Consider the following 21,569-nt stretch of genomic DNA (forward strand, 5'->3'; position numbering starts at 1 on the left):
TGATCCCATTCCTTTCACCTACCTGTGCACATGTAAATAAGCACAACTAAACCACATATCATGGTTAAGTCATTTCTTTGCAACACTGAATAATAAACTGTGATACATGATGTATACACATGATATTCACATATTTTCCCATTCTCTAATGTCCCAGCTCACATGTACTGTTGAATCTGGGTTTGATACAACTAAAAGTGTACAAATGGACACACTCTTTCCCATTTAGTGCACTTGCCAGCACATAGGTTGATAACATTGCAAATATCACACAGGACAGCATAGCCACACAATTTAATGATTCTGCATAGGTATAAATAACAAGAATCCCACAGCCGGCACCTAGGGAAACTTACCCAACCTATACATTTATGGAAAGTAGATACCTAGGGTAATCCAGAATGGGGTGACTTGTGGGGCTCTCACCAGGTTCTGCCCTTTGCAAACCTCAAAATTTGGCTAATAAACATGTTTGCTGTACATTTCGGTGATGGAAAGTTCTGGAATCTGAGGGGGGCAAACTTACTTCCACCCAGCAATGCCCTGTTAAAAATGGTACCTTCACTTGTGTGGGTTGGCCTAGTGCCCGTGACAGGAATGGTCAATGTAAGTCCTTATTAGGCCAAATGTTGACTCCATTCTTAATGCAGCCACTTGCTACAGGCACTCAAGTGGGGTAGTGTTTTTATCAGGATAGGTGGGGAAACACTGGGAGGTGAGAATTTTGTGGATCACAGCATACTCCTGTAGTTTGTGTGACAGAAATACAAGAAAAAATAGAGTTTTTATTCAACATTTCACCTTTGCAGGGTATTCTGAGTAAGAAAACTTTCGAGAATCCACAAAAGCCGCAACTCTATAGACTCCCTTGGGTGTCTAGTTTCCAGAAAGGTCTGGGTTTGGTAGGTTTCACTATATGGCCGCCGAGCCCTGGACCAAAAACGCAGGTCCCTGCCTTACAAATCCAGGTTGTTTTGTGATAGCTAATTTTGATATCTCCACAATACGATTTGGGCAGTGGAAGTTAGGGCTGAACTAAATTGGGGAGATCCCAAAAAGAGCACTCTCTCTGTGCTTGCCACCACGTGCACCTGCTCTCTGGATTGGGCTAACCCACTATTGTCCTGCTGCACAGACTTTGCTTGTGAAGGGACAACATAACTGTCTTCATCACCTCCCTCAGAGACACTGAAGAGGAGTTGTCGGATGGGACTCCTCTGACTGAAAAATGACTGACTGAAAAATCAATCTCAGTCTCCATTGTCCTAGCCCTCAGATGCTGTCTCACTATCTGAGGTCCCAGCCTCTGATCCTACGTCACAGCTGTCCTCCATGACCTGAGTTAGGGCTTGAGCAGCAGTCATTCTAAACTGTGCCTCTAAAACACTAGCCGACTTAGACAGTCACAAAATTGCTGGTGGGTGTGTTATGTCATGCATGCAACAGTAAAGGTCAGTCACCTTACCTATGCTTCTTCCCAATCAGCACCTTCTCTCAAGACACTCAAAAAAACAAAAATCAACACACCATTACTTCACTTTGTGACATACCCACAGTCACAGTCGTTAGCGCCTGTGGCGCCCAGTCTGACAATCATTATTGGTGCTCCCACTCCCATGACCTCCTCCTCGTATTCCCTCACTACCACCCAGCAAAAGTGCCCTTCATCTCTCCTTAGCCCCCCTTGCACATATATTTAATTTGTATTATAGCACATGTAATGGCTGGCTTTACTAATCCAGTCAGCTATTCAAATAAAATACAGATTTGATGTACACACATATATATATATACACATATATATAGACATATATCTATATATATAGAGAGAGAGATCTATATATATAGATCTATAAATATATACCTCTACATATATATTTTTTTAATAGCTGTATGGTTTCCCTGGGGGGACGATCACGGCCCCCAGGGAAACCATTCATCTATTAAAATAAAAACTTGCTCCCACAGGTGGTCACCCCTGCTCACGGGCGACCCCATGTCATTTTCATTTAAAAAGAATATATATATATATATATATATATATATATATATATATATATTTTTTTTTTTTTTACCTAGTTTTTTTTTTAAATATGCCCCCAGGGTAGGTGAGGCCCATTTTCAGAGGGGGACAACCCTCTAAAGTGAAATCCCTGGTATCTAGTAGGGCTTCCTGCCCATGAATTCCTGCCAGTGAATCTCCCCTTTCAAACAAGGCCTTCCTGAAGGCTGGGGAGACCCTTTCGGGCCATTTTCCCCATTGGAGCAGAAAGCGGCCTTACCTGCAGCTTCCTGCTTTGGTGGGGAAAATAAACTGCCACATCAGCACGCCACGACACAGAGGGGCGGGTGAGGGGGCAGAGAGAATATGGAAGCTCTTCCGTGTCTCCAAAGGGATTTTTAAATTTAAAAATATCCTCCAGTGTGAAAACCCCTCCCTGGTGTGGCCACTGGTCGCGACCCGCCCCAGGGAGGGTGTGCGTGCGTAGGCATGAGGCTTACGCACGCATTGAAGAAGTTAAGTACATGTCAGTGTTCGTCATCCAGATAGACAAAACAAATTGCTTTAATGTTTCTTCAGCTAAAGCCTTATCACATTCCCATACCATCCCTCCCAAATGAACGTACCCCATACTACTGACAGAGGTCAATACAACTGACCCCAGTCATGAAACCTTCTATTAACCATGGTCAGGTATCTGTAGCCATGCTACTCACCTATGTCAGTCTTGACACACATGCACAGTGGTCTGAAATGAGGAAACACAGTGACAGCTACATACAAGTTAAATAGTATAATTATCAAACCAATGAGAAGGTTGAGATGATGGAGTACACAGGATGACATGTGTCAATGACATAAGGCCACACATATGACACCAGTGGCCCCAGACAACATGGCACTCAGGCCTATTGTGTGGAACAGTACACTACCATCCCACTGTCCTGACAGTCTGGGCATGGAACTCAAACACCACCAATATGATGCCATATAGCATCTGGATCTATCCATGTTCACTTCACATGTCAGAATCCCACCAGCCTGTGACACAAATCAGATTTGAGCACATAAGGATGACCTTGTGGAGAAATCTGCAAAGTAAAAATGAACTACAAAAGGTATATCCGGTAATGGTAATGAAGACTCACAAAGACATGTTCCAAACACAATTTGACACACTGACTGTGCAGTATCACAAACAATAACAAATGAGAACATAAGGATTGTGCAACTCCATTTACGATTTTGTATGTACACTTGAGCTATGTACTGCTAAGCAACTAATGAGCTGTCTGATGGTCCTACTAAGACCCTTCATAAACATCTCTAAGCCCCCCAAGTACCCACTGAGTGAAGTATTATTCAGGACAGGACCTACCTGCAGTCAGCTGAAATACTGATGTATGAGATCTGCACGGCTCTCTCCACCTTCATCCTCCTCACTTGGCAAATTTGCATTCTCACCCACTGGAACTGCTGGCTCACCCTAATCTGGTATATATGGGATCTAATGTATTAGGGTGGGGTTGTGGAGTATGCAGCAGGTAACAATGATTTTGCAGACTTTGGTGGGTGTGTAGAGGAGGGCTCCACCTGACTGGTCTATGCACCGCAATCTGACCTTTAGGATCCTGAAAGTCCGGTCCACAACACGCCTTCTCCTTCCGTGGGACTCATTGAAGTGCCCTTCCCTTATCATGGTTGGGTACCTAACTGGTGTCAACAACCAGGGACTGTTTGGATAGCCAGAATCCCCTGTAAGGAACCGTTAAGTGTGCATACATTACTATTGGACATCCTTACATTTGGCAGCAGACATCAGACACTCACACACGTCACATATATGACTTACCAACCAGCCAGGCCTTCACTGTGTACTGTTGTGTCATCATCTGTGGGATATTGTTGTTACGCATGATGAAGACATCATGATCTGAACCCAGGTACTTTGCACATACTTCGGAAATGTAGAGGTCTGACAGACTGACAACTTTGACATTTTTGAAGTGGAAATTCTTCCTGTTCCAATACACCTGTTCATTGTCATTTGGGGGAACCAAGGCTACATGCGTTCCATCAGTGGTTCCCACCACATGTGGAATGTGTGCCAAAGCATTAAAATCTGCCTTCACATGGGTCATATCCTCACGTTGTTGAAATATGATGTAGCTGTTAAGGTGTTTCAACAACGGAGAAAGTACATGTTTGAAGACCAGACTGAACATAGTGTGAGACATGCCTGCAGTTAGGGCCACGGTGTTCCGAAAGGACCCTGTGGCTAGGAAATGCAACACTGACATGACTTGTACAATGGGGGTGTATGCTATTTGGAAGCTGAATGGCAGGCATTAGACCTGGTTCCAACTGACAGCATAGATCCATGATTGTCTGCCTATCCAGGAGGTAGATCTGGATGATATGTCAATCCTTCGTGGTCTGCAGGTCTGCTAGTGGACGGTACACTGGAGGTTGTCTGACCCTTCTCATTCCAGGGTAACTAGTTGAAGGAATACAAGAATTAATGTCGATCAGTCATTGTGTCCATTGGAAGTGTGAATCCATATATGTCCCACATGATGCGTGAGCATGCCATATAAAATAGTTAAACATGATACACAGGACATACTCAGGTAAATTAAGGCCTATTACTACAATTTCATCCCCTTACCTCAGTTATGACTGGTAAATGGATACACATGTCACTGAAGGTCTCAGTGATAATGACATACATATCATGTTTCACACATGATAGACACTATTACAATATATCCAATTGCTATGAGGGTGCAGAGCATGCTACTAATGATACATGACTCACATATCATGTATCTCACTACATATATATTTAGTCGGATATCAAATACATCGTTGTTCGCAGCCAGCACTTAATACTATGGTGTACATATGTTTGTGACCTTGTGACTCATCTTTATTAGGACTTTTCTAGCCATTTAAGGACCTTAAAATGGCAGCTGTCTGACCTACCCTACTGGACAATAGGAAATGATCATATGTCCACCAGCGGACGTTGTCATGCCGGTAGGTGGATACTACCATGGTGGGAATTGCCACTGGAACACATTGCTGCCTTTGGCAGTCTTGGGCCAATGGTGATGTCTGCCAGTGGTGACGATGTCCTACGTGCCGGACGTGACCGCCGTTTCATATTTTATCTTTCACTTAACTCCTGATACTGCTGCCAGCAAGACCTCCACGACTTGAGCTGTTGTGCACCGCCTCAGCAAGAAATCATGCCATGTCCTACAGGTGATAGGGCCCCTGCCTTCTCACCCAGGGAGCAGGAGAACCTGGTGAAAGGGGTCCTACTCATGTATGCACAGCTCTATGGTGCACCAGAGGGGCAGTTAAGTGTTTCCTTAGTCCAAGTATACCTTGTGAAACTAAGGCTTATGGACAACATTTCTGAATGTGTGTTATATGTCTACAGGGTGTCAGAGTTGTGAAAGAATGAAATGAGTACCTGATGATGTTCTGACGTTTGGTGCCAGATTGGGAGTCCTGAGACATTGTGGAGAGAGCTTGATGTATGTTCCCTGAACCTACTTATAACTGTTGCACAAGGTGAGTGCAGTTGGTATTCCAGACTCCTCCTGATATTTCATATTTGCAAATGTATTTGCTGTCTGGTCATATGTGATGGCATGACAGCTGGTGCTGGAGATGTATGTTGTCTGTCTGTTTCCACCTCACATCTGGCCTCACTTCACATGCTCAACAGTGTAGGGGATGTTAATGACAGTCAGTGCTTCGCTTGTTGTACCAACTAGTTTCAACCATGACTGTTGTAGTAATGTACATGTGGACATGACATACTATTGTTTCTATGTCATCCATGCAGGTCAATGCCCATCAGAAGGGGATTTGATGTGCCATCACCAAGAATATGTGGACCCTGGGGGTCCACACCCGGTGGAGTGCCCACTGTTGGAAGAGGTGGGAGGACTGAGATGCTGGACATCCAGCTCCGTCACCACAACCGCAGACAGCATGACCATTACACACCTACATGCAGCACATTCACCATATCTGCAGTCACCACCCCAACAGGCAGCCACCCACCTACTATGGTACCCCCCAGCACCTCCATCCACCCTCAGCACAACAAACATATATGCCCACACTCGGCCACCCCACCTACTGCCCACAAGCACACCTCCCTCATACTGCACCCAAAACATCCATACAATGATGTCATACAACCACTCCCTCACCCTCCACACCCAAACCCCCTTCAGATGACCATCCCTGTGTGTCCAAGAAAACTTTCCTTTCCGAATTTGACCTTTTCCCTACTCCTCCTCTCCCCTGTGGTACCCATACCCCTAAAAGGTCTGTTTCCCTCCTCAAGTCCATCCCTTCCACCTTCAAGGCCTCCCCTGGCCCCCTGCCAGCACCCATGCCCCTCCCCATGCCAAGAAGAAGTCCACCCCTCCCAAACATTTCTGCCCCCTCCCAAGCCCAAACCTGCCTTTCCAAGCCCAAGCCTAAACCCCACTTCTCAAGCCCAAACACCCCCCCAACCACACACCCCCAAAGAACCCTGAGGTGCCTGCCTGCCTCCTTGATCCCCCTACCTGTGGAGGAAAGATGGCAGTCAGGTAAAATCAGCCATTTGTTGGTTTTCTGGTTACATCTTTGTCCTGCATTTCCTTTCCTATGTTTGCGTTGTTTCTGGTTGACATTAGTTATGTGGCAGTATTTGTGTGTGTATGCTGCTTGATGCTTCCGTTATTGTCTGAGCAGACTGTGAAGTTGTGCGCAGTGCTTTTATCCTCCAAGGATAGGGTGTGTTTTGTGTGGTGGGTATGTAGCTGAAATGTTGTTAGCATGATAATCTGTTGTGTTGGTGTTGATAAGTGTTTGTTGTAGTGCTGTGTTGCTTTGTGCTTTTAGACTGTTTGAGTTTGCATGTATTGTGCATGGCATAACGGGGTTGGTGTACTGTGTCTGTGTGTGTGATGTGTGTGTCCATTGCTAGGTTGTATGATTGTGTAATTGTGTGTGTTTCATCACTGATGGTTGTATATTGTGTTGTATGTGTGTGAAGTTCCTGTGCAGTGTTGGTTGTAAGTGTTTGACATGTGTACATATTTGTGCGGTTGTGGTGTTGTTATTACCAGTTCGTTTGTTGCATGTGAATTGGTGGGGCTGGCCCTGTGGTGTTGTTATTACCAGTTCATTTGTTGTATGTGAATTGGTGGGGCTGGCCCTGTGCTGTGTTGCTGTGCATACGTTTTTGTCCTTGATGTGCGGTGTGTGTGTGTGTGTTCTGGCTGCATTGTGCATGATGTGTATATGTGTGTGTGTTTGTTGCTCTATGTGTGTAGGTGTGTCACTGTACTGTTACTTGTAAGTATGGCCCTCTCACCCCCTCCCTATGGTATGTTATGTAACAGTTGTAACTCATACATTTTACAAATGTAACAGGTTGTGTGTGTGTGCTTATGGTTGCTGTCTTTCTCATTGGCGGTGATTCGTTTGTTTTTCGGTGAGCAAGAGCAGTGGGATAACGTCTACTAGTGGTTCCATGGCAGATCCATATGAGTACGGCTTCCTAGAGGTGAGTGTCTCCTTTTTTACTGTTCATTTCCGCCTGGTATTCTGTGGTGGTCCAACCGCTGCAGTTATGTTGGCAGTGTGCAACACTGTAATGAGTCCGGTGGAAACATGGTCTCAGCCAGACTGATGGTGGCTCTTCTGAACCGTGGTGGTCAGGCCGCACTGGAGGTGCCTGCTGTGCTTTGGTGGAATCCTGTGTACATCACCACCAATGTCCTAATTTGGCTGTCTTCTCCACCAACCTGTTCGCGGTCGGACTGCCACCAGCAACATGGTGGTCCTCGAACTGCGAAACTCATAATGAGGCCCTAAGAGAGGTAGCACAAAACATCTCAATATAGGTTGCAGGTGGAATGTCCATGATTTGAAATAAAAAAAAAATTATAGCAAAAAACTACCGAGTAATACACAAGTAATACACAATAAGCACAACCCAAAGTTTATAATGATAATAACATTCTCCCAGAATTAACAAAATATTTCAACCAAGAGCCCTTGCTCTTGAAAAATACCAAGAACCCTCATGAAAAAACATTATTTGCAACTTTGCATAATACTGTAACTTTGAAGAATAGTGAAATCCGGATGATGGATGGGACATTCAAAACAACACCCCATCTCTTTTCACAGATTAAATTATTCACAGTGATGTAAATAACTCTACAGTGCCTGTGATTTACACTTTGCTACCAGGCAAACATTCCTTCACAGGTACTGATTTTGGCCCAGTAATCAAAGAGAAAATATTCAACAAAAATCCTAGGAAAATAAAAATACATTTTGAGCTATCTATCATTGCTACATTTTAAATGATATATCCTGTTACCCAAATTCAAGGATGTTATTTTTCATTTGTCCCTGATATATTGGAAAAAATGTAAAAAGCATCCTAAGCAGAAGAATATATGACTAACAGCAAACTACAATTTGAATTAAAAAAAGCTTACTCCATTGTCCTTCTCCTAATCATGTAGATGAATTCTTCACATCAATTATTAAATCAAAGTTTTTTTCCCAAAATGAAGAGAAATCAGCACCATTGCTAATTAATTTAAAGAAACCTAGATTTTTCATCTAAACAGATAGGGTCACAGAAGAAAAACAAATTTTCACTTTGAATCGTGGAAATGAGCCCCAACCTATTAAGAGAGATCTGCTAAAAATAACAATGCCAAGGAGGGTTGAAATAATGCTTTCAGAAGTATTATAGAACAAAGTCATCTTAATTTTTATAATTTCCTGCAATGTTTTAAAAAAAGAATGAAGTTTCCAGGAAATGAGACCGCAGTAATCTTTAACAGGGAGTTTGCAACATAGAGTGAGTGAAAAAATAAACATATGAATGTAAAAATATTTACAAAAATACAGCGGTTTTCAGTGTTTGGTGGTGAAAACTACCTGGAAATATGGCCTATATATAACATTACCAAAACATGTAGCAAAATGAAATGCTAATTACAATAATAAACATTAATCTCCTGTTTGGCACACATGTAATAATTGATTAGAAAAAGAGCTAGATTGTTAACAGGATGTTATCCAAAATAAACTAGCGCAACTATTGTGTACCCTGTTTTGAATAAAAAATAATACTCTTACCCTAAGTTGTTTTCTTTTTCGAATCGTTGAGAGATATTTCAAATCCACTTACCAAAACGCTATATTAATGCAATAAGAATGTAGCAAACAATTATGAAACATAAAAAAATAGGCATGTGAGGAATTGCAGTTATGCCCGAGTAATCGGAGTAATTTCAGAAATTCCGCGTTACTCTTAAAGATAATAACGATATGAATACACTGTGGGAAAAGTCCTTTTTAGGAGCACATTTAGTGAGCGCATGTGGCTGCTCGTGCTTGCTATTCATGTACTGCTGCATTTATCAATATTCCTTAGTGCAAAATGAAACTTCAGGTTCATTTTGGGCGTGAGGGCGCATTGTGTGCTAAGAAAATAGTGCTAAATGTTGGAAGTAAGTTGAGGGGATATCATACTCCAAGTGCACATTTAACAAGCATGAGCAGCTTTTCACTATTCACTTTCTCTTGCATTTAATGCTATTTCGTTGAGTAAAATGCATCCTTGTATTCATTTTGGATGCAAGAGGGCATTGTTTTGCTAAGGAAATACTGCTAAACGCAGAATTCTTCTTCTTGCACAATTCCACAAGATCTGAATTTGTGGGTAACTTCACATGATTTTGCTAGATAGATTTATGCAAGTAACACCCACCCCTAAGAAAAAACTCCAAAATATATATGTATAAGCGGACATATATATAAAACCCATCCCATCTGTAATGGGTAAAGCAAGCAGCTGGGAGGAATTAATATAAAGTATTATCCCCAACAGCTCCTATCTACTAATGTCATCCATCCTTTAAAAACAACAAATCATTTGAAAAACTATAATAGAAAAAAAGAAAGCGAAAAATGCAGACATGAAACGAACATCAAAGATAAAGTAAGATTCTTATATTAAAGATAAGAATCTTATTTAAAAAGTGACTTTTGAATTTAGTCCGATAAACCTCTTACTTTAGGTATTCACCGGAAGCCTGTATAGGACTTAAACATCATGAACACACAAAAAGTAAACAATTCTGTTCTAAAGAAAATATTAGTACCTCCCTTACTCTCTGCTTACATTGAAACCCATCAATCAAAATACCCAGCAACTAATAAACTGTCCCCAGTATTAACCCCTATATACCTAGCATCCCGCTGCTTAAACTTAAAAAATAACATTTTTTTTACAAATTTCAATTTCGAAATATATTTTAATTACCCTGATTTTCCCAAACAATCTTGGACAAAATATATACCTTCACCCACGTAAAATAAAAGCCCTTACATTAAAATACCTAGAAGCCCCCCTTCCTTATCCCTATAGCCCTAATATTCTGCTCCTTAAAAAGATACATTCAAATTGAAATCACCTAATTTGTGACTTTTTTATTTGATTTGTCTGATTTATTTGTTTTGGGGGAGATAAACCTCTCCAATCCTCCTTCTTTATCAATTGTATTTAGTTTTTTGCACATTTAATTTTAACTCTGTCATGTAGGATATATGGGAAGAACTGCTACTAAAGAGTTACTGTAGGTCATGATTGCTGATTGCACGTGAGCAGTTGAATGCCTAGCTGTCTTAATGGAAATGTTTGAGCAAAATTTCCGACTGTTCAGTAAATAAAATCTTGCTGCTGTGAATTTTCTGGTTATGAATGTGCCCATGTTCATTGAAAAGCTGACACGTATCCCTAGGTTTCTGGCTGAGGAGTTTGAGGTATTTGGGTGAATGTAAAGTGTTTAAGTAGGAAACAAAAGAAATGTTTAGTTATTGTCTGCAGAATGATGATAGGAAAATACAAGGCAAACAATGCTATTATCAAGGCATGTAGATGAAGGGAAGAAAACCCTGCATTGAGCCTTGTGGGAAACTTATCAGTTGGAGTATAGGATCGAGTGTGAGAAACACCAAGAGACCAGGAATGGTCAATGAGAGGGATAGGATTAAGTCCTGTTGAGAGCAGATCCTGTGAATTCAAGGAGCCGTATTGTTACGCTCCTGTGCCACTAAGCACTGCGCCATATTTACAAGGTGGCATTGAGCCACCTTGTAAATCCGGCCCCTTCCCACACAGCACTGTGCGTGGAAAGGGCATGCAATGGGTGTTGCTGTGGGCGTGACACAGCAACACCCATTGCATTTTGACGCTGCCTCAGATTTATGAATTCTTGTAAACCTGATGCAGCACCAACATCTAAAGCCACACCAGGGGTGGCGTGAGCAGGGCACAACGAGGAAGAATACTTTTATTCCTCCTCGTTTTTTTGCTTTTCTTATGTGTGCTGCATTCTGCCGCACGCATAGAAAAACCAAAATGCCAGAAATTATTGTTTATTGCGGGAAGGTGTCCCTTCCTGCACATAAACAATCATTTGAAAATTACACTTTGGCACTTCTGTGTGTGCTGCATTGTGCAGCTCACACAGAAGTGCCAAAGCGCCATTAGTGATTGTTTGTGTGCAGCAAGGGACACCTTCCAGCACATAAACAATCATACCCCTCAACACAGACATCCCTGCACGATGGTGCAAGGATGCCTGCGTTGGCTCTGGCAGCTAAAGTGTGAGCCAGCGCAGGGGGAAACGCAGGGGTGTGCAGTATTCACTTAAATACGGGGCATCCCTGGAATTCTAAAGTGACGCAGCGTGGCGCTGCCAATTTTGGCACAGCACTGCTCTGCGCCACTTTTCTTTAAATCTGGCCTTAGGTTGGTTAAGGTGGCTATTAGGGTTGAGTAATCATAAGTATCAAAGTTGCAGAGAGATTAAGGATAAGGTGAACAGAGGATGGTTGATGGTTATGGTCCAAGGTATGTATTGGGATGTGTGAGTAAGGCTGTTTCCTAGGAAGTACAACACTCTGAATCCAGATTGAAAGAGGTCTATCCATTTATGAGTAGTGAGGGAAGAGGTTAGATAATGAAAAATCAGGGATTTAAACCAGGGGTGTAGCTTGGTCAGTAAGCATATCTTGTTAGCATACATTATCTGAGAAGCAGGACATGAGGGCATAAGGGGCAGTAGAAACAGAGAGCAGTGCAAACTGATACTGGTCTTGAAACATTTTTTTTTACAAAAAAAACAACATTTTTGAGAACTTCAAAACAGAGAGGAGAATTGTGTGCATCTGTGTGTTTGTGGGTATGTATAGCCCACACTGCGAGGACCAGTTCAATCCTCATAGCATGGGTAAACACTGTCAATTCCAGACAAACGCTATCCTTGTGAGGACCGGTGCGTTTTGAGGACCGGTCCCTGTAGTGTGTTCACGTACTTTCGAGCAAGTGCATAAAAAATCTAAAAGTGAAGTTATATTTGCCTTGGTCTGCCTTATAAGCTTCCCTACTAACAAAGCGCGTGTGGAGATAGAACAGTAAATACACACTGCATTACGGTCAATGGCCTGTCCTCAGAATTATAAGTATGTCATGTTGTGTGCATGTGTTTCTTTCTAGGAATCCTAGATGGAACATATCACCATACCTGACTTGAAGTATCTGTTCCCAACTATTTACTACGTAACACATTTATTACGGGGGTGTAACACCCCAAACAGCCACGTGAAGCTATACCCCTGATTCAAGCATGTAAGAGAAGAATTGAAGTAGGAAGTTATAATTAACATGAAATCTATCTGGCTGTAGGATCCACAATGTTTTTCTACAGGCAAGCCCCTGATGATTTGAAGCAGGAAACGTAGGTGCCTTATTCTAAAGAGTGATTAAAGTGACATGTCCAACAGGCAAATACAATGGAGTATAGGTGTAGCAATTATGCCTTTTCATTTGTGAATAAGTTACCACCTCAGTAACTGATGAATGGTTTAAGACTGCAAATATGGTTGCAAACTATTCATACATAACAGTGACACAATTAGGAGAGACCGCCCCTTTTCTGACCCTTCCTATTTGTGATTTGGAATGCATTACTAAACCCATTGTGCAATTTGGAAGGGCTTTTCTGACTCACAAAATAGGTTTAGCACATCAAATAACCCTTCTGAGGTGGCAAAACTTGTGTATCTGCGAATCCTACTGTGTGTGTCTGAAAAAGGGCTTTGTTCATCTGTTACTATATTTGTGCTATTATAGCAGATTTCCTACAATTGATAATTTAGCGTTAGTGACAGGAACCAGCGCATTTCAGAAGGAATGTCCTTTTCTGTGGATGTTCACCAACAATGGCAGTTCGTTTCACACCATGAGAAGTACGTGTACATTTTATGCTTTTGGGGCTATAAATAAGTGCTTTTACAAGGCCTAAAAGTTGAATCATGAGGATAGAATTGGTGGGGAAAATGATTTCTCTGTGGAGAAAGCAGATAAAAAGTTATAAATACAAATGCATAGTTGGGCCTCGTATACTCATTTACATAGGTGAAAATCTTCACGAGTTTGTGTACCTCTGTAAATATACCGATGATGTAGTTTTAGATTTTTATGAAGTCTCCTGTTGTTCTTTGTGATTCCCAAAAAGGACTCCAAGCATAAGAGGAAGCTTACAGTAATAGGTGTTCTACAATGCTAGGACTTGCCCATGAATTAGGCCCCAAGTGTTTAAAGCAGTTGTACAAATGGAAAACATGGTGTTCAAAAAAGAATACTGATAGTTCATCTTTCCCCTCTGTAGGACGTGTTTTTTTTTTGCAAGAATATAAAAGCATGCTTATGTTGAATCCAGGGCAGTGGCTGACATTACTAAACTGAGAAAGCAGTTTCTAAATGTGCTTCTTATAGGTCCAGTGTTGGTGGTAGAGAGGGCAAGCAAGTGCCTTGTTGTACTATTTTTACGATGTCTGCCACAGATATAGGTCTGGTGAGCTGTGTCCAATATGCACTAGTCCAAAGTGTACTGAATAGCTCCTATGTGTATATTTTGGTATGATGTACTTTGTGCTCCCTGTACCTTTGCATGCCTGTAGGAGTAGGCCTAAGGTATGTTCTCAGTATTTTCCCACTCGTATTAGTCCTCCTTGTGTCTCAATGTATTTGTTGTGCTTCATCAGCCCCATCGTAGCCTTTAGACCTCTGCCTTGAGTGGACAGCAATCTACAATTCTCTCCAAATTTGTTTGCATGTGAGGTTGTGTATGTGTATGATCAAGTTGTGTTTTTATCTGTCTGTGTATCATGAACATGTGGGGATCGATTTTGCTATTGTTTTGTCTGTAGGATGTTTGGGTTGGTGTTTGTAAAATTCATCACCAATTATAGTTTGTTTCAAGGTAAATTGTTGGAGTCATCATGTCTGTGCACTAAAGCCCATACATGGTGTTAGGTGTGTGGGTCTGCAGTTTGGTAATTTATTCTGAGACATATGTTCCTGGGATTCCTGTTGGATATGACTATGTTGTAGTTTTGGAATCTTTGTGTTCATTCCCTATGGACTTTGTCGCCTATTTTTGTTTGTGGTGCTCAGGGTCGGACTGAGACAGAAAATAGGGAAGGGCACCAAAATAAAAGTGGCCCCTGTTAGTGAATTTGGAATCTATTGTTTAAAAACTGGGACAGTTTTGAACATTTAAAGGTAAGCAGTGTATGTGTTTTGCAAAGTATGTGAGGCTGCATGGATTTGAGTTTGCTCCAGGCAATGTTTGTTTTAAATCAGGGAGGGAAAATAATAGGAAAAAAAACAGTCCTGGATGCCATAAAACAGGCCCACAATCAGGAAAAAAAACTGGCCCACTCACTGACCTTCCAGACTAGCCTGTCAGTCACCGCCTGATTTTCCTACAGACCATCCAATCCTATTGGCAATGGAAGTCTCTATTTGACCTTAAATTTATATCTGCAAAGTTTACTTTCAGTAGTTCTTGTTGGCTTTGGACTTGTTTATTTTGAGCTAGTGGTCAACTGCATCCCATTAGTTAGTTATTTGCCTAAAATGTCCGAACTATTGCGGTTTAGCCTAGATATTCATTTCATAATTGTGAAATATTGATTGTGATATGTGGGAGGCTAAAGCATATTTTGTATTTGTCCCATGCCCTCTTCGAAGCTTTACTGCTGCAGAGTTTACATGCAGACAAAATAGGTTTATAACATATCTCCTAATTACCCATGATGCCTAACGCAAGTTACTGTGAGTAGGACAGGCACCAAGCAAATGATTTATGTGATAGAGTTACCCTATATATAACTAATGTTTGTTAGAGAAAGCGCTTGAATGTTAGGACTTCTCATTGAAAAAAACTATAAGGGGTACGAAATATCTCTAGCAGAGAAATCTAGATTCCATGATGATTATCTAAGGAGGATAAAAAGGCAATGTCGAAAAATGACCCTCCAGTTACAAATACGCCCACACCGGAGCATAATAATCTCCCTCTGCCTCCATGTAATTAAGAGGGACATCATAATGTTATTTAGTTTTGAAGTTAAAAAACAAGTTGACAGTGTGTGTTTAAATAATCATGATTATGTTTTTCTTTCCCCCTTGAATGTTTTCGCTGCTTTCTGTGCTGAGCAGCAACAGGCTCTGCCAAAACCATAATGAAGGTGTGATTTTAAGGTCAAGGTTGCAGAAATGTCTAAAATGTGCCTGGTTCGCTGCAGAGATTCTTCTGTTTGATTTTAATAGGAGCATTAGTGCTATAACTGCGCCTGTGCCCTTTGTAGTCCCTGTGCTTCAAGTCAATTAGACGGTGTCCACGGATGAGCGATTTTCACACCTGCTGCTCTCACAACTCTTAGTGTAAAATGACTTTGGTGGTCATTCTGACCCTGGCGGTCTTTGACCGCCAGGGCGGAGGACCGCGGGAGCACCGCCGACAGGCCGGCGGTGCTCCAATGGGGATTCCGACCGCGGCGGTAAAGCCGCGGTCGGACCGGCACCACTGGCGGGGTCCCGCCAGTGTACCGCGGCCCCATTGAATCCTCCGCGGCGGCGCAGCTTGCTGCACCGCCGCGGGGATTCCGACCCCCCCTACCGCCATCCAGATCCCGGCGGTCGGACCGCCGAGATCCGGATGGCGGTAGGGGGGGTCGCGGGGCCCCTGGGGGCCCCTGCAGTGCCCATGCCACTGGCATGGGCATTGCAGGGGCCCCCGTAAGAGGGCCCCTACATGTATTTCACTGTCTGCTGCGCAGACAGTGAAATACGCGACGGGTGCAACTGCACCCGTCGCACAGCTTCCACTCCGCCGGCTCGATTCCGAGCCGGCTTCATCGTGGAAGCCTCTTTCCCGCTGGGCTGGCTGGCGGTCTGAAGGCGACAGCCCGCCAGCCCAGCGGGAAAGTCAGAATTACCGCCGCGGTCTTTCGACCGCGGAACGGTAACCTGACGGCGGGACTTTGGCGGGCGGCCTCCGCCGCCCGCCAAGGTCAGAATGAGGGCCTTTGTCTTGTTTATTCGCGCACTGCACTGAAAGACAAACATGCGCTCTAAAAGATACTTAAGCTGTAAAATCACATTGCCCGTTTAATATTACCTAATGTGCAAGCGCCAAATGCATTTTTTTGTTATCCCTTCAGCTTCTGGCACGTCACTAACTTTCATTTCATAGGACAAAATTGGGGGAGGAAATACACATAACGAAACACCATAAGGAACGAGCTTTGTTTTACATAGCAAACGCAAACATATTGAAGGACAATCGTATACATTTTTTATGTATGTGTTTTAAATTAAAACATGAATGAATTAAATCCAAAAGCAATATTTTACGAGATACAAGGCACTACATATGGATTAGGGGTGGGGGTAAATATATAAATTCCAATTCATATATTCAGTTTTCTGAAAGTTTCCAGCTGGCACCCACTGTTTTCATTCTGTCTAATGACTCAGAGATAGCGATTACGATAATTACGATTGGTAAATAAGTCAAGGTGCATATGACCTGCACGTCAGAGCCCAAACCACCCACGTATGTAATCTATTACTATATTACCCATAGCTGGACATGCCTGTGCCAAGGACAAACAGAAGCACTTTGAGAAATATAAACACCTTAACTAGCTGTAACACCGATTCCAATAACAAGCATTCGTACAAGGTATCCCACGAACCTACATCACAAATTCTGCGTCCTAGCACCTCCAAACACAGTGCAGGTGAACTGCTAGTTGCCACACATCCTCTAAAATACTCCAGGTATCTGCAACTGCCAAAGACGAGGCAACAGGTGACACCAGATCAACACGTAGTGACCATCAGGTTATCAATTCACACTCAGAATTCATATAGAAACAGACCAGACTTATTTTAAAGAACACCACATCTTCAGGGATAAGAATCCCTCCAAAGCCAACATTTTAATATGACAACAAAACATTGGAGACATTTTGTGTTTCTGGAGGGGCGATTAAACCAAGTGCCAAGAGTTTAAATGTTGGATTAACACTCTGAACCAATTTCTGAAATTTACCTAGTCTGCTTCAACAAGAGAAATACCATTGCTGGATTACTAATCCATATTGAGGATGGTAATTTAAGATCTAAAACATGCAAAAAAAACACTGATTGCAACAGCCTTTTGTGATTTGACAGTCACCACCCTAATTCTTTACGGGAGAATCTACCCTATGGGCAGTTCCTCCAATATCATTGAGAGATTACGATCCTCAAGGAATTACCCACAAGAGTGATTAAATGGGCTGAGAAAAGGACATGAAACAGTCATCGGGAAGCCATTTTGGAGACCAATATAAGACCTACTGAAGATGTTGTCACAAGTGTTACCAGTTTTACCCCGAGCTCTAACCATGTCAAATGGATTATCACTAAACATTGGGGAATTCTGTGCACCGGGTCCCTCGAGATTCCATGGCCACCTTTTGCCTTTAAACAAATTCAGACTCTGAAGGATCTCCAGGTACACCTCAGACCCTGCAACAGACAGTCCAACATACAGAATACCCTGTGGGATCTGCCACCAGTCACTGGACATTATCCCTGAGGTTCTTGTGCGGGTTGTTCAGTCACTCAACCTTCTAGGGAGGCTACGTTAGGTCCCCAGTTCTTCTGAACACAAAAGAGTCACACTAATTGCAATACAAGGAACTGTGTTTATCTGATCACAAGAAATTGTGGCCTCCAATATGTAAGAATGACTACAAGTTCTGTCAAAATAAGAATAATGGAGCATTGAAGTAACATCAATTGCGGACGCAATACTACCAACATGTGTGATAATTTTCATGACTCTAAGCGCTGACCTTAGGTAGACTTTCTCAGAGGCAAACCTGTCATGGAGTAATATCACCCTTTTCAAGAGAGAACAGCAATGGATTTTTTGACCCTGCACCGACAGCCTGGATCTGAACAACAAAATTCCATTGCATTGCTGAGATATAGGGCCAGATGTTGCAAAAGTTTTTACCCATTCTGTGTCTATGGGAAAAAGTGTTCGTACATATGGCCCATAATCTCCTAATATCACTTCTGCAAAGGTTGATTTGTTCCCTGGGTAAACTTCCCATTCATACACCACACAAGATGAGGATGGGTGTGCTGAACATCATGCAGAGTGCATCCTCATCTGCTACAATTACCCATGTGGATGCCCATTCTTTTAATGAACCTTAATGACAAGAGACATGAACAAATGACTGGTAACATGCTGTGTGTAGCACCACATATGGACCTCTTGTTTCTGTTATGGTGCCTTCCACTGGCCAATTCTCAAGGACTGTTTTACATAAACTCTTTCTCATTTCCCCATCATGGTCCAGAGCGGGTGCCAATATGCATTTTTACTTTGCCATTGAAACATACTTTATACGATACCTGCAGTCCATCACAGGATATGGCTAACAACTACATGCACCTATTTTTCGGCCAATGATGAAGCATACATTACCAGTAATGAATATTTTAATTGATCTTTACTGTACCGCTGTGTTGTACTTGGACACAGTGGTTTACAGTGCGCTTTAAGATGGCCGACAACAAGAGGCTCTTAGATGAGGGGCTCAGTGGTTTTAAGCTAAACACGCCATGCTTGCTCCTGTGAACACTTCTGCCCTTATTTGGTTTCTTGTTTAATTTATAAGGGGACGTGTTAGAGGCTTGATGGACCTTTGGTTAATGCTTAGAGGATGTACCACCACAAGACTAAAATTTCAATATAATTAATCAATAAATATCCATCAGCAACATCAATAATCACGGGAGACAGTATTATCACGCATCATGACCCCTTTGGCCATGAATAACCATCCCTTTATGTAAAAGTTAGAATGTTTATTTTCGCTATATTTACAATGCTAATATCATAAATCAATCTCAACACAAATGGATACACATATAAGAACAGCACTGGTTAACAAAATTGTCTAAAGAATCTCAATTTAACTAGAGCATGGATTATTATGCACTCAAGTGTAACAGTACAAACTAATAGCAAGAACAGCTGAGCAATAGAAATAACATACATTTAGGTTCAGCAACTGAGTAATGTCAATTAGTTGTTAATTGCAACCTGTTAACATTTCAGAACTTCCCTTACTAACCCTCTAATTAGCATTAGCATGTTGGGTTTCATGCGAAAACAACTTAGTCAACATAAATTTGGAAACATCTAGCTATGGCTCTATGAAAATAGTGGTTGGTACCTAGGAACAAAAGACAATTTTATAATAACATTAGCAATTTGTATACCTATCCTCAATATGGATCAACAAGCTGTGATCGTCTTCGTCAATCGGACATCAATTCAGTCGGCATCAGCATCGGACCATGGAAGGGAACAGTTCAGAACTGGGGACTCTAAGCTTTCTAAACCATTTGTAAAGCATAATCTAGGAATCAGCATTCAGCATCAAAAGTTTAAGCAATAAAGTTAAAGATAGAATTCTTTAGGTATAAGAGCGAATCACAATGCCGCTCCTCAGCAAAGGATTAAGGAAAACGAGCACTCCTCTCTCTGTACAATTGAGCTAAGTTAAAATCATTTGAAACACTTCCCATGTTGCCATTGGTCAAATAATCAAACATTTACATTTAGTCCAATAGGAATAAGAATATAAATCTAAGATATAACTAAAGCAACTTTCACATGTCGATGATTCGCTTTTCTTCTCCTGTTCCCTCCATCAGGCTCGTCAGGTAACAATTTTGTATCTCTCTATCCTCTAGTCAGTGCATCCATTGTTAGCTCCTGGGAACATCGCTTTCTCACATAGTACACTATACAAAGTGTCAATAACTAGAACAGGACATTCTAGCAAGCAGTTCTCTTGGGAAAGGAAAAATATCTCTGCTAACATTTGGTCATCACAGTGAAAAACAATGCCTGTATTAATTTCTTCAAGTGTACATTTTTCTCAGTAATATGCTGAACAGTAGAGTTTAACATGAGGCTGTGCAACTAGGCCCAAACCTCCCTAACTTAAGGTCTACAATTAATAAAACAAATACATAATGAGAAATCATTAATATGACACACTGCTACATGAATCCTAAACATGAGCACATCAAATTATTTAATTAAGCATTTAGTAGGGACACTTCATGATTACGGGCGGTCACTTTGGTGGGCACATTTCCCAAGTCGCACATTATTATCCATGTTAAGTTAAATTCTATGCAGATTCAATATTCATAATACATGAATAATTTATTTTTAAAATCTCAGTGTTCACACTCCCTATTAGCCACAAAGCCTGGTTTTTACCCAGCTGACTGCAGGTGTCATGTTTGGGAATGGAGGCACTTTTTATTTGCAATGATCAGTGATGCCCAACAAGTGTTTAATCTGGGACAAACCTTGAGTCCAGCTTTGGGTGCTAACAAGAGCTTTCTGCTAGTTTAATGCCTTTTCATATAACCATGCTGTGTTGACACATAGTGGTGTATGAAACATCTTAAGATGGCTGCCACAGTAAGATACCACTTCTGCACATAGGAGGCCCAATGACTTTTGCAAGGAAAGTGCTCTGTCTCTACTGATTGGCTGTGCAGCCAGCTCACCATCTGGTGGGTGGCATCTGACACACTTGGGATGAATTGTTTGGGTTAGTCTGACTATATAAGACCAGTTGCCTCCCTGCTCGACCTCGATCCCGGTAAGCAGAGGAGGGTAGGTCTTGTGCGCCCTCTGCGAATACTTCCATACATTTTATCTCTGCACTATGGCCTTATATATGTTTCACTGCCTGTTTTTTAGGATGTGTCCACCACTACCTTGTTCTCACAGTTAGCAACTGTGCGTTATCCTCTGTTTTTTTTTAACCTATGGGGCATTCTTGAGTGATACAAAGGGTGAGATTCTTTGCTTACACTTGTGGTCAATCTGTCACTCATGAGATGCTGTGTGACATCAACATAGATTAGTGTTATTTTGGCTGTCCCATGTATGTCTATTTTCCTGCACTCTTACTATGTGTCCTCATTTATTGTCTTACTTTCTTATACATTGTGGCGAGTAGCACCCTCTACAGCATGCCCGTGTCCGCATTTGGAGACACCACTACT

This window comes from Pleurodeles waltl, chromosome 5 (assembly GCF_031143425.1).
Source record: "Pleurodeles waltl isolate 20211129_DDA chromosome 5, aPleWal1.hap1.20221129, whole genome shotgun sequence".
Taxonomy (NCBI): domain Eukaryota; kingdom Metazoa; phylum Chordata; class Amphibia; order Caudata; family Salamandridae; genus Pleurodeles; species Pleurodeles waltl.